We start from the raw sequence: 13,960 nt of genomic DNA, 5'->3' as shown, positions 1-13,960 counted from the left end.
GACCTTCGCAGTGTACATTCCTGTTAAGAAATAAGTTAGTCATGGTTGTTGGTGTGCTCCTGCTGTAGGATACATGAATTGTCTAGTGCTCTAATGAATTGTTTGCAACTGTCTCTGTGCTGATTTTGTAAATGCAATTAAGTTTCACAATCAACATTTTGTGTAAACAGCATAGATACTTTGAGGGGAAAGTATGTGAGCATGAAGCTAACTTGATTTGTTTCTAGTGGCAGGTTATTTTGGGATTCTGTTCAGCAGACATTTGAAACAGCATATTATGGGCTAGGCTCTGAAAGAACAGCGGGAGAGGAACGCACACTTCCATTTCACTAAAAGCTCATCTCTGAAGGATAAGCACCTTGTTCACAAAACAGAAAGAATACATATTATGGCCGTTATAAGTACAAGTAGTATTAGCGCATTAAAAAAATACTTGAGCAGAGTGAATGGAAACAGCCACTAAGAACATAATTTTTGGGTTTACGTTTAAGGTAATTTTTGGGTTTAAGGAGGGACATGGGACTTTGGCATAACAGTGACATGTGCAAAGTTCTAAGGAACACAGATGAGGGATGTGACCTTTGAACTGGATTTTAAAGCCAGGCATGGACTAAGGACAGAAGGAATAGAATAGCAGTCCTGCAGGAAGAGCGAGCAGTCCTTTGCACTCGTGTGTGCAAGGAAACATGTCAGAGCTTGGTGTGTTGGAGCAGAGCGAGCAGTGAGGTGGAGTTACTTACTGTGGGTGGGGTGTAGTCCCAGAATTAGGTGGGAAACTTCAGGGGGGTGGGTGGAGGGTCTGTTCTAGGGAATTTAGAGTTTGTCCTCCTGAAGCAAAAGAGAGCGCAGTCTGGTTTTGTTTTGGATGGCTCCTCCTGGGAGCAGTATGGGGAGTGACAGGGGTTGGGGTGGGGCACCGCCCCTCAGAGAAAAGTTACAGGAGACTGTTACAATAGTGTAGGACACAGGCGACAAGGGCCTGAATGGTGCAGTGAGAAGAGAGGGAGTCAGCAGATGTACTAGACATCTTCCAGGGTGAATGGACTCGACTTGGTGAGTAGATGGTGGGAAGTAAGGTGTGGTGGTTGTCCAGGGTGGCAGGGAGTTTCCAGCCTAGGACGCTGGATTAGTGATTGTGTACTAAGGGCATGATTCATCCTGGCATCCTGGAGGAGGTGACTTCTCAGCTTGGCTTAGATGACCTCTTTCAAAGTGGCTTCTTGTGTTTACCTACACAAGTAAACTCTGTTTCAGAGTTCATTTATTTGTGCAGAAAACACTGTCTGCGCGTACTGTGTGCCAATAATCTTTATTTTTTTAATAAAATAAATTAACTCCGGTGAAATACACATAACAAAGTTTACCAACCATCTTAACCATTTGAAGTGTACAATTCAGGATTATTAACTACAGTTCAGTGGTGTTACATTCGGTTCAGGGATATTTTATTGTCGTACAACCATCACCATCATCCAGCTTTGGAACTGAAATTCTGTTCCCATTAAACAATAACTACCCATTTCCTCCTATCCCGCAGCCTTAGGCAACCCCTATTCTACTTTCTTTCTCTAAGAATTTGTCTATTCTAGGTTCCTTGTATAAGTGGAATCTTACAGTATTTGTCTTTTGTGACAGGCTTATTTCACTTAGAGTAATGTCTTCAAGGTTCACCCACGTGTCAGAATTTCCTTCCTTTTTAGGACTGAATAGTATTCCACTGTATGTATAGACCACATTTCGTTTACCCATTTATCCATCGATGGACACTTGGGTGGCTTCCACCTCTTGGCTGTTGTGAAATACGATGCTATGAACGTGGGTGTGCAAATATCTCTTAAGTCCTTGGTTTCACTTTTTTGGGTGGACATTCCTGTAATTGTTAGATCATATAATAATTGTATTTTTCAGTTTTTTTTGAGGAACCACCACCAGGCTGTTTTCCATAGAGGCGGCATCATTTTACATTCCAAATAGCAGTGCACAAGAATTCCAGTTTCTCCACAGCCTCTCCAACACTTGTTATTTCTTGTTTGCTTGTTTTTAATAGTAGTAGTTCTAATGAGTGGGAGGTGGTGTCTGAGTTACGATTCTCTAATGACTCGCAATACTGAGCATCTTTTCATGTGTTTATTGGCCATTTGTGTATCTTCTTTGGAGGAATGCCTGTTCAGATGCTTTGCCTGTCTTTAAATTTTGTTGTTTGTATTTTTGTTGTTAAGTTGAAGGAGTTCTTTATATATTCTGGATACTAACCCCTTTTCAGGTATATGTGATGCCCAAATATTTTTTTCCCATTCCGTTGTTTTGATTGTGTCTTTTGATGCAGCCAGTATTCTTGTCATGAACAGTAAATTACGAGCGGAGAGTTGTTGCCTCTGCGGTAAGTTCCCTGAGTTCAAACCAAGGAATTAATTTTCTCCCTTTTCCTTTAGAGGAGGATGATGGAGTTTTAGAGTTGGCCGAAAGTGGGTTGGCATTCTCTTCTTTTGAAATTTTACTTTCTAGCTGGGGTATACTGACTGAAGATCTCCTGAATAATGTCACTTCCCCCCCGTTTTTTACGGCCCATGACCGTGATTGTTAGAATAAGCATTATGGCCATTATTTCCCTGCGCTGGTCACTCGCCACCCACTGCCCGGTTAGAGCCCGGTCCTGTCACACCTTTTGTGTGACGTGCCCTTACTGTTGTAGTCGCTCGTGCCGTTCCTCACCCACGTTCACCTAGATGATGGCGGTGGCTTCCAAATCGCTCTTCTGCTTCACATTTCTCTTACCTTGGTTTTTCTGCACACCGTTTAGACGGGTCTTCCCAAAACACCTCGGAAATTCACACTTTCAGGGGCTTTGTGATATTTCCAGGATCAAGTTCAAACTGCTAAATTTCACAGTCATGTTCCTTCCACCTTGACCTTAAAACCTTCCTTTCCAGCCTTTTCACTCCCCAGGTCACTGGTATTGGTGTTTTTGGTCGAAACACTTTACTGACCTTGGGCTGCGCTGAGGTGCTTGACAGCTAGGACATTTCTCCTCGTCTGGGACTCTTCCGATTTCCTCTGCGGGCTCTGAACGTGCCTGTACTCATGCTTGGCACGCTCCCACCTCTTCTCCTTGCCTTGTTTTAGGCCTAGTTCAGGTCTGACTCACAAGCCTGAGCTCTTCATCATGATGCTTTTTACCAACTCACAGAAAAGTGCAGGTTATAAATCAGCACTGGAATTATCTGAAGATGGTTCGTGCAGGTTTCAAGCAATGGCTGAGGGCCCTGCCCATATTTTCTTTTTAACCCAGGCTGTAATCTTGTCCTGCTCTGTGGAACCAGATCCATGAAGATGAGCAGAACTTCAGAACAGGTCGTTACTGGGAGTCGATAGGCTTAATGTCTAATTTACGCTACATTTAGTACTAGCTAATGTAGCGTAAATGTAGCTCAGGGTTGGGGAGATTTACAGGAGGGCTCTAGAGGCCACTGTTTGCGTTAGTCACCCTTCTTGATTTCATTCGGGAATGCAAAAGCCTTAGATCGGCTGAAAGTGTTATTTTGGATCAGAAAGGAGTTTTCCCACTGGGAGAAAAGGAAATGGGAAGAGAGTTGAAGTTAGGTGAAAGCGAGGAGAATGGCACTGTCTGATCCCAGGCTTTTCGGTTTTTGTGCTCAGAGTGTCAGGTGACCGAAAAGAAAGCAAGTGTGGAAGCACAGGCTGCGAAAAGGGGAACCCAGGCGCCTTGCACAGGAACCTAAGTAAGTTGCCACGGTTGCAGCTCCAGGTGGTGAGGGCAGCATGTGTGTTGTCAGGCCTTCTCATTGGGCCCCGTCTGCAGAATACTTTTGTTTCTGCTTGGTGGCTTTGCCAACCCAGAGAAACTCGCAAGTGTTAGTACTCTCAGTGTCCCATATGCTGAAGCAACTTAACTTTCTGCTACGTAGGTAGTTTTAAATTGTCTTTGCAAATTTGTTTTGAAATTATATTATTTGTATTACACATTATGCTTCCTTATTAAAGAGTGTGTGTGTGTATACGTAGGTATTTTATTATACTTTATTATAATCACTGAATTGTCATTATTTTCTCCTTTTTTTTTTTTTTTTTTTTTTTTATCATCTCAACGGAAATGGAAGCAGGGGTACCTATTTTAACCCGAAATGCAGGGAAAGGAGGTGTAATTTCTTTTTTATATTTTGGTCTTGATTAACTTGGGCTTTACTCTGGGATTTCTCGCTGACATTCTTCCTGTGCTTTCAAACCAATCTTCCTTTCACTCAGAACTGCAGCGGTCAGTGTATAATTGGAACTTGTCTTTTAGATTTGTATGACGTAAATAGACTTTGACAGGGAGCAAATTTAAACTGTTGTGAAGATTGCCCGTTCATTTCTAAAAACTGTATTTTGTGGTGGAATTGAATCGCTGATTGTGCGAAGGAGCTTTACAATGAGGGGAAAACAAAACAAGAACTTGTGAATAGTTAATTGCACAGTAAAAAAAAAAATTGAAGAGGAATATAATCGTTTTGGTTTTTTTTCCTCTAAAATAGTCAGTAGCTTTTATTTCAATGATGCTTAATAGAATGATTCCCATCGGTAAATCAAAATGACCTGTAGTGAGACGAAGATGGTGAACTGTAGAATGAAGATGGAAAACAGACTATTAGTACAAATGGTAACGGTTCCTTGTTCCTTTATTTAGTCGTTTGGAAAGAGTTAGGGAGCTCCACAGTTGGTGAACTACATGTTTTGTTAATCCTGACGTCAAAATGCCTTTTCTTGGTGTGGATGCATTTCTAAGATGAATGGTTAATTTGTTCTTGGTTCTTTTCAACGCCTGCCTTTGAGCAAAGGACACATGGGGAAGATGTTTTAACTCGGAGACTGTTGGCATCTGCTTGAGACATGGGCTGCTTTTAGCCTTCCTGTTCTTTTGGGGAAGTGTGTGACTGGATGTGACTAAAATGGCCTGGGAGGAGGGTTAGTGTTCAGTTTCCTAAAGTAGTTTCTGGGCTTGCATCGTGTGCAATGGCGGGCAGCTTTATGATGGGGGAGAAAACCTACTGTAACCTCAGAGTGTGACAGAGGGTGTCCTGCGAGCTTTTTGGTTGCATTGTCTGAGGTTGGAGTGCTTGTTAAATTTTAGTTTCGGGGTGGGCTGATAGTTAAGGTCTCTAGAAATTGTGTGTTTGTTTATTTATTTGGTCTCCTGCAAAATTTCAGAGAAGAATGACTTTTTGAAGTGAGGCACGAGTATATTGACTGTTAGCTTTTCAGAGGTGACAGGAGGCCTATGCGAGAGCTGATGGACTGAAAGCCCTGTAGTTTGGCTTGTGTAGCTCCGTCCTTGAGCTCAGAATTGAGGATTGAGGCCGATTTATGAGCAGAAAAATAATGAGTCAGCATGGTAAATGTCATCAGGAAGATTTGAACCAAGAGATTTGAACCAAGTGAGATAGAAACTTCTAACCTGCGAAGGTTAGAAGTCGTTGTTTCTCGGTATCTGCAAACCGAGAAACATGGGGAAGCAAGCATCTCTGCCCCGAGGAGTTGGGGAGGAAGGCGGAGAGGATGCTGTAAAGTCTTGAGAGCTTTCATGAAGAAAGGGACCGGCTCTGCCTTCTGTAAACTCAGAGTTCACTGGACTGCCTATTTACGTAAGTGGACACTTAACAATTAGTCTAAACAACTCTAGTCATTGTGCAATTTCTGTTTAGCACTGTGCTGGGTGCTTGGGGGAGGAGTTAGAAAAGAAATATATGGTGGTTCTGCTGCAATCATTTTTGGGGGTACTCTGTGAGCACCCTGAATAATGTTGGTTCAGGACTCAGCTGTGCGTAGCCAGGTACTATGGCAGGCGGGTGCCATTCTGTGCCTTATGTTTATTTTTTTCCCCTCCCTGCTGTTACGCCACTCTGGAAACCATCCACTTCATTAATGTAAAGTCACACCTTCTGCCTCTCCCACTAGTCCCCCGGGTGTGACTGACAGCCACAATAATTCTGGGGACTACAGGGGTTAATGAGTATGTCCACAGTGCTTAATTTTCTTCTACAGCTAACTAGTTTTTGGTGGGGAAAAGGAGATTTGAGAGAAGTTGGGTAATTTGCTTTAACTTCTGGACATGTAAAGTATCAAATTGCATCTGTTACGATTATGGGAATTTTGGAATATGTTTGAATGGGAGTATCAAGGTCATTCTGCTGAAACTTAACCCTCTTCAAAAGCAGTATGTGCTCTCTACTCCCTCCTTACCAAGATCACAGGTTTCTTACCATTAGGGTTCACTCCTTTTCCCTCTCCATCAAAACATAGTAAATTAGGCATTCTACACACATGCTTTCTTAAAATTGTACTGTAACATGAAAGATGGTCCACAGTGGTTATATGCTTGCAAAATTGATAGTTACCTGTCCTGGAGTTTGATGTATTAGAGTCATAGAAATGTGTTATGTTTCAGTATGAAATAAGGAACTTATTCACCAGTATAACTGTCTTCCTCTGTTTCTTCCCAAAAGAAACTTAGTGCTTACCTTGAACAACTGATTTTTGTAACGCAATTTCCTTCTAAGCTTGCTAACTTAGGAACAAAAGGTAACATTTTCTTGCTGATTGTTTAAGTTCTAGTTGGTATTAGAAATATTAATTTGTTCATTATAGGTAGGGACCATGCTTTTCTCAATGTGTACCGGGTGAGCTTCCAGTAGTTTTTGGATTTTGAGATCCCATGCTGTGCAGATAACTTCTCTCACATAAAATAGCTGGCTTGACCTCCTTTGAAATGTATCTCTGATTCTTGCATGTTACCCTCAGCAAAACGTTCTGGCAGAATAAGGTATTCCTCCTGCATAGTCCAATTAGGGTCTGAGTTTTAAGTATCAGCCTCCAACTTGCATTGTTTTTCCTATCGGGAGATGGTCAACTGATTGCTTTACAAATAGCTGGGCTGTGGTCTTCACGTTGGATAGAAAGGTAATGAGTATACACCCATTTTTTCAAGCAGGAAGGGTCACAGACTGGGCTGAAGGGCCTTAACAGACGTTCCAAGAAGCTGTTTTGCAGATCATCATAAAAATGAAGGGACTGTAGGGGTACCTCTCGAAGGTACCCCTGCTCTGTAAGAACAGTTACAAGAGTGGCCACTCTTAAGCCATCTAGAAATGACAAGAATACGAAAGGGGTCTTCTTTCTCCCATCCTCCTCACTCTGCAACCCCAGAGAGAAAACGAGGTGTACAATTTCCCTTCTCATTGCCCTACTAACCCTTAGGTAATGACACTTAGCAACAGGAAATATGACAAAGATGCATATTTGTTACTGACAGAGTCTTGGTATAATGAGAGCCTTAGTTGACCACAATAAGTATATTTTAGTCGTGAGGGACATGGCTGTCAGAATTGCTAAGTTGATCTTGAATGGCGGTACGAAAAGTATAATGTCAAAGGAGCAGGATCGTGGTGGCCTGCCGGGGGAGAGGGACACACCGGGAGATTTGGAGTGGGTTTCGTCCCAGATGAGCCACTGTCGGGAACATCAACACGTGAGTTGGTCTTACCTTCCTGCTCGTCCTCCCGAGCGCTGTGTAACCAGGTCACTGTAACTGACGGCACGTGTTGTTCTGGCCCCATGAACAAGTCCGGCTTGTCCCCCGTTTTCCTTAACATGGCTCTCTTGCCTTAACTACTGCATGCAGGTCACAGTAGCACCTTTTGCTTTCCTAGAGCCCTGCTCAGGACATCGTACCCCGATTTCAGCTGTGAAGGTTAGAAGTCGTTCTTTCTCAGTATCTGCAAAATCAGGCCCTGAGCCTCTGGAAAGATGAGGTCTTTCCCCCTCCACCCCCAGGGGGGCTGGGGGGTTCAAATGGTCATTTGTGCATTTGTATTTCTGCTGTTAAGGTCTTGTTTCAAAAACGCCTTAACAGATTGATGGGCATTTCAGTCACTTTTTAGCTTTCCTGTGATCTTAGATATCAGGGGTGGCACTGAGGGTAGCACTGAGCGTTGGCACAACTACAGGAATAAAAACTAAAAGCCAACAAATGTCTGAGAAAGCACAGTCACAAATGGTGCTAGAAGGACCACTATGGTCACTTTGATTATCTTACCTTCTGAGCTTCCACCCGAGGAGGTAGGCAACTGACTTGTATTGAACACCTAGGATGTCCCAGCCAATGAGCCAGACGCTTACAGCTGGCACGTCCTTCTGTCATTCTTACAACCGTCTCATTTTTCTCTACTTTGTGATAGCATTCTTACCCACTTGTGGGACCAAATGACAAAACTGCGGCACATGAATGAAGTAATGTCATTAGCTAGTGGAGCTGGAATTTGAATTCAGTGTGTCTTGACCCAAAAGATCTTGTATATCATTTATGTTATGACCACAGAAGACAAATTATATTTCTCTTGTTTAGAATGGTCTAACAGCCACCGTCCTTTTCTACCTAATTATTTACTTCTCAGGCCCTTTATCTGTGTCTTCCCTTTTTCCCTAGTGGATTTTCCTGAGTTTCTAGTTCAGGATCATGTGCTACTTGTAGAATTTTCCCCAGATGTTCTTTTCCCTTATTCTCGCCCTTACATGACTGGTGGTCCATCTGGGAGTTGTTTTTCAGGTCACGAAAGAGGAAGTCATTCCCTAAGCTCTTTCTTAGTATTTTTTTAAATTGGCCTAATTTACTTTACTGGTTGAACATCTACTGCTGTGTTTCCCCAAAAATAAGACCTAGTTGGACAATCAGCTCTACTGCGTCTTTTGGAGCAAAAATTCATATAAGACCCTGTATTGTATTGTACTGTATTATATAAGATCCGAACTTATAGTAAAATGAGACCGGGTCTTACATGAATTTTTGCTCCAAAAGATGCATTCGAGCTGATTGTCCGGCCACGTCTTATTTTTGGGGAAACAGGGTAGTGTTCTGCTGACATGATTTGGTGCTAGGTGCCCAGGAAAATAGTAATCTCCCTTCGGGCCCTCAGGAAATTTAGGATTTAGTTTGGGAGCTAACGTGTGCACAATTGGCATTTTGATAAGTGCCATAGGCCATTGATTTTCCAGCCAACCAACCAACCAAACCACTGTTGAGAAGGGGAAGGGAGCACCAATTTATATAGATATTACAAGAGGCTGTGGTTCTCAACCCTAGCTCGGGATCGGAGGATCCTGGGGAGGTTTTAATTCACGACATCTGGGGTCGGGCAGGAATCGGGGATTCTGATACATACACACCGTGATTTTTGCCTTCAAGGAGAATCTTTTGTTTTCTTTTCAGAAACAGGTTTGTTCCCATCTTCTGAGTGAACCTTTGCATTTTCCCTCAACTTTCTCCTGAGCTTTACTCTGAAGTGGGAATAGTCCAGCTGGGATGGGAGGCCTTTTGTCTAGTTAGATCCGTGAAGGTAATCGGTGATTGACTTCAGAATTTCTAATGTGCAAGTAAGTTCAGTCTGCCTTGGAGTTCATTATAGAACCTAGTAAAGTAGACTTCATTTATATGTACACGTTTTGGGAAAATTTGTGTGTTTAATAAATAGCAAAGCATGATCATTCTGTGAAATCTCATTATTTTGGACTCGATTAATTAAAATTTGTATTTTGGAGGCAGACTGGGGTAAAGCCTATCCTTAAGGGCACGATTGTTCACCGTGTGTGCTAATTACATGTTTTCATCATTGTGGCAGGGCACATCGAGTCTCTTCTTGGCAATGTTTTATTGGCTCCTAGTTTCAAGGTATTGTCTATAAAGTATAAACATTTCCTTAGTTCATTAATATTTGTCACTAAATTATCTTTCCCAAGCAGTTTGAAATTAGTTGAAGTTGTAAACTCTTTTCTCTGTATAGAAATATGCTGACACTTTCCCTCAATTGGAGAGAGAGACAGAGACAGAGAGAGAGAGAGAGAGAGAGAGAGAGAGAGAAAGATGTGTGACTCAGAATCCCTCCCATTAGGGCAGATGAGTGATTTATGTGTTAGTGGCTATTGATGGATTTGTTTCTTAAAAGCTTTGAGTTGTTGTATGTCCCTGGACCAGCCCGTTTGATTTGTGACTGTAGTTTTGTTGTCTTGAAGTTCTTAGTCATTCCTGCTCTTGTGCTTGAAGCGATGCTGTGGGTCTATGTAGTGTTTCTGCATTTCATCCTGTTTTTACATGCCAGGCAGTTACTGTTTGTCTAGCCTTCTTTACTCCTATTCTAGTCACTGCACATAATAACTGGCATTTGAACGCTTACTGTATACCAGGCATTATGCTTGATGGCTTTACACTATTAGTGTAATATTCATAATAATACCTATGTGAGTGGGACTATTGTTACCATATCTTGCCTATGAGAAAAGGGAGCTTTTGAGGGTGTAAATACTTGCCTTAGGTCATAGAGCTAACAAATTAAACGGCCCATATACAAATCCACATCCGCCTTCACCACCTTTACTTGAACTGCATCTGGACTAGGCCAGATACTCACCATCAGTTTTCTCTTCCTTCTCATATTGGTAAACACCTGTACTTCTTCAAATGGGTTCTCCCGGTGACACTGACAGGTAAAGGTCATAGTCAGTGACGACTTAGCGTTTTTTATAATCACTGGGGGCTGTGATTCCGGGCATTGGAATAACCCTGAACGTGTTACTTCCCAGCCGTTCATACTGATGGTGAAGGGACTCATGCTCAGCCTAGCACAGTAACATTGTTCAGAAGTGTGTTTGTTATCAATTCAGGAACCAGGAGTATCTGGAAAATCTAAAATACCTCTGGTTATGCCAGTACAGTGAAGAAGAGCTTACTTAGGCTGCGAGCTGGACCCTTCACACTCATACCTTAGCTCTGTCAGCTCTGTGACCCCAGCAAATCACCTTCCCACCGTTTCCTCACCTGTAAAACACAGGCAGTACTAGCACCTTCCTCAAAAGAGAACGTGAGGACGAAGTAAGACAATGTTAAGTTCCTCGCAGGGTATCTTGCACATGGTCAGCTTCAAGTGTTGCCTTCCTATTGTGAGCCAACAGGAAGATCACAGTCGTATTAAGTTTAGAGCTTCGATAATTAGAGCAGAGCTCCGAGGTGCAGATGGTCCCGTGACGAGGTGCTGGTCAGTTTGTCCTTCAGTGTTAACGCAGACTTGCGTTGGTATTCCTAAGGTCTGCTACGTCCAGCCTGTAAGTAACATAAATATACTTTGGGGATATAAACAGTCTTAAGTTCTGCAATGTTTCTGTAAACATCTTAAAGTAGTTTATGATTCAAAATATTCTTGCTTGTAGGTGATACGAAAGTGAGGTAGGTAGTAAGAAATTGATTACCCCATTCTCTTGCCAGACTCACCTTAGGATAGATGTAACTTGAAAAATATGAGATGGAGTTGTGCATGCGCTTGTGTGTTTGTGTTGGTTGGAGGGATGCAGGTGAAAGAGCTGTCAAGTCTCAGTTATTGATCAGAAGGGAGGATTGGTGTAATTGTACAGATCTGGGGTTTGGTGTACGAAATAGATGCTTTAAAAATTACTCTAAGAAATTACATTTATTTAACCAAACTCTGTTTTGTTTAGTCTTCTCTGTAATGTTTAAACACATCCTAAGTTTTCGAACAAAACCCATCAAGGAAACCTATCTTGCTGTGTAAGGTCGGGGTGGGAAACCATCTACTTTTTTACTAAGGTCCTCTGAACTGTGCAAAATTTCCTTGTAGGATATCCTGGATAAATGATTTAGTTAGTGATTATCTGTTTCAATTTCCATTTTTAAAATTATGAACATAGACTATTTAAAACTGCTTAAGGAGTAGCATACTTTTATATATTGTGATCAGGTCAGAGAGAGGGAAAAGGAGTGAAGTAGAAAGGCAGATGATTGGCAACTTTTGGGTGGGTGACTTTTCTGTAGAGTGTCATGTATATTCATAACCTTTCCCCAACCGAAAAGTGACACAGCACGATGTCACCCGCATCTTCAGTTCTTTTGTACTAAATTTGTGTTGCATTTTTACAGTACAGCAAGAATGACATTCTTGGGTTGTATCTGATTCAGCGTATGAACTGGAGCAGACGATTTAAGAGTTTTTCCAGATAGAAGATTCCATGATCCTTTGTCATCATCTGATCATAACAGTGACTGAAATAATAGCTGAGCACTTGAAAAAAATCCAAAAGTTCTTCAATCGAAAGAAATACTTTTTTGCTAATGACTTCTGAATGTCATTGGGGGACAGTTTAGATGAGGGGCTCTTTCCGATTCTATTTCTGGGATTCTGTGTTTTTGACTGTTGAATGTTACATACCAGATTAGTTCTTTCTTCTTCCTTTTCATTAAAATATGTACTTTAGTCTAAGAACAATAGAAAACAGCTTTCTCTTTTAGCTGTCTCAACTCATTCTAACCTCATTCCTAGCTTAGCCTAACTTTATAGTTTATTTTGGCTGCAAAATATTACCCACTTTTTATCTGCTATGAAAATACATTTTTCCTTTAGTGAGGGGGGAAAATGCAAGCTAACACATATTTATTTTGGATTATCTTTCCCCCTGCCATTATTTTTCTAACTCCTTGCGCTCTGTTCATGCCTCTGCCAGTCTTAAAAAAATTTTTGGTTGAGTTTGACGATTGCGGGAATATTTTTGATGTAGAAGTGGTTTGTAAAATGTGAGAGATTTCTGTTGAATTCCTTCTCATGGCATCATTCAGTAGCAGTTTGCTTGATACAGAGATTACGGTTGATGTCTTTGCTATTCTGGAAAAGTTCTAGGTTTAGAAGGATCCTGTTAAGAGTTCACTTCAATATAGAAACCAGGAAAAACTTCGTTATCTAAAAAAGACCTAGGTGAATATAAGCCTCATTATACAACTACATTTTCACTCACTTTCCTTTGCAAAAGTGGACTTGATTACGCTATTAGAAAGTAATAAAAATGATCTGTGATCCTGCCAATGTTGCCACAGTCTGATCTCTGTTATTTAGAATCATGTTACTCTAAAAGAGCAGAAATCTATCGAGAGAGTCTCTGGGCAGATTTTGGACAGTTTTGTTTCTTACGGTTGAAAGCATTTGCTATCATATTTCCATAAGGTGGTGGGGGTGGAATTAATCTCCTCCCCTTGCTACCGTCCAATTATATGTGGTAAATAAAATTTGGCAAATACATGAGAGCAAGTAATCCCATTACCTAGAGATAGTAGACATTTTGGTTTAAGAAATACATAGTTAAGATCAGATTTATGGTATATACTATTTTCTGAGATTTTTTTCCATTTAATAATGTGTTCTCATGTTGTATAGTTTCTGAATGTTATTTTAAGGGATAGCATAATTCTGTTGTTGGGAGCTATCAAATTTAATTCTCTATTAGTAGACATTTAATTTTTTGGTCAAAACAAATTTTCCCCTCATTATTTCCTTACGATAAAGTAAAATTATTTTTTTTAAAGTTTGAACATTTTCAAGTTTCTTTAATGCATATTGTTAAATTTGTTTAATTTTATCGAAAATACTTATCACCACTTTATGTTTTATGCTTATGATCTGAATATGTGAGTATTCCATGTGTATTTGTTTTGTCACGTCTTGGTCAGCAGTGGGCACTTTTGTTTTCCTACCCTTTTCTGATTTATAGTGGAAAATGCAGTGAGATTGTACCTCTCTTAGAAATGCCTACTAGGTGGTCAGCTCTTAAGCTCCTTGGCCTTTGTTTTGGTCTGAACCTGATTCTGGGACTTCTCGATCAACCCTTTGTATTATTAACTAAACTTCCTAACCACCTGAATGTTTGTGTTAGACCAGGTCTGGGTGGTTTCGTTAAAACCAGGTTGTCACTGGTTGGTTGAGCAAGCATTTGGAAATTCCCTGTGAAAGGAAAAGAACACCCAGCAAAGCTGCCCATGTGTACAGTGTTCTCTGCCCATCCTTTATGTATTTAGCAATGACTTCGGCTGAACCAGTTTGTGCTTCCAGAAGAACCAGTCCTGAGGTCTCTCTCTGCC

At 41.2% G+C, this 13,960-nt stretch overlaps 1 protein-coding gene across 2 annotated transcripts in view; it reads left to right on the top strand.

Moving 5' to 3' along the window:
• AKAP13 (A-kinase anchoring protein 13) overlaps window positions 1-13,960 on the top strand; it is a 309,763-nt gene that overhangs the window by 73,985 nt on the left and 221,818 nt on the right. The gene's annotated exons all lie outside the window — the stretch shown is intronic.

The sequence above is a fragment of the Rhinolophus ferrumequinum genome, chromosome 28, assembly GCF_004115265.2.
Source record: "Rhinolophus ferrumequinum isolate MPI-CBG mRhiFer1 chromosome 28, mRhiFer1_v1.p, whole genome shotgun sequence".
Lineage (NCBI taxonomy): Eukaryota > Metazoa > Chordata > Mammalia > Chiroptera > Rhinolophidae > Rhinolophus > Rhinolophus ferrumequinum.
The sequence above is the reverse complement of the archived record's forward strand: the minus strand, read 5'-3'. Positions and strand labels throughout refer to the sequence as shown.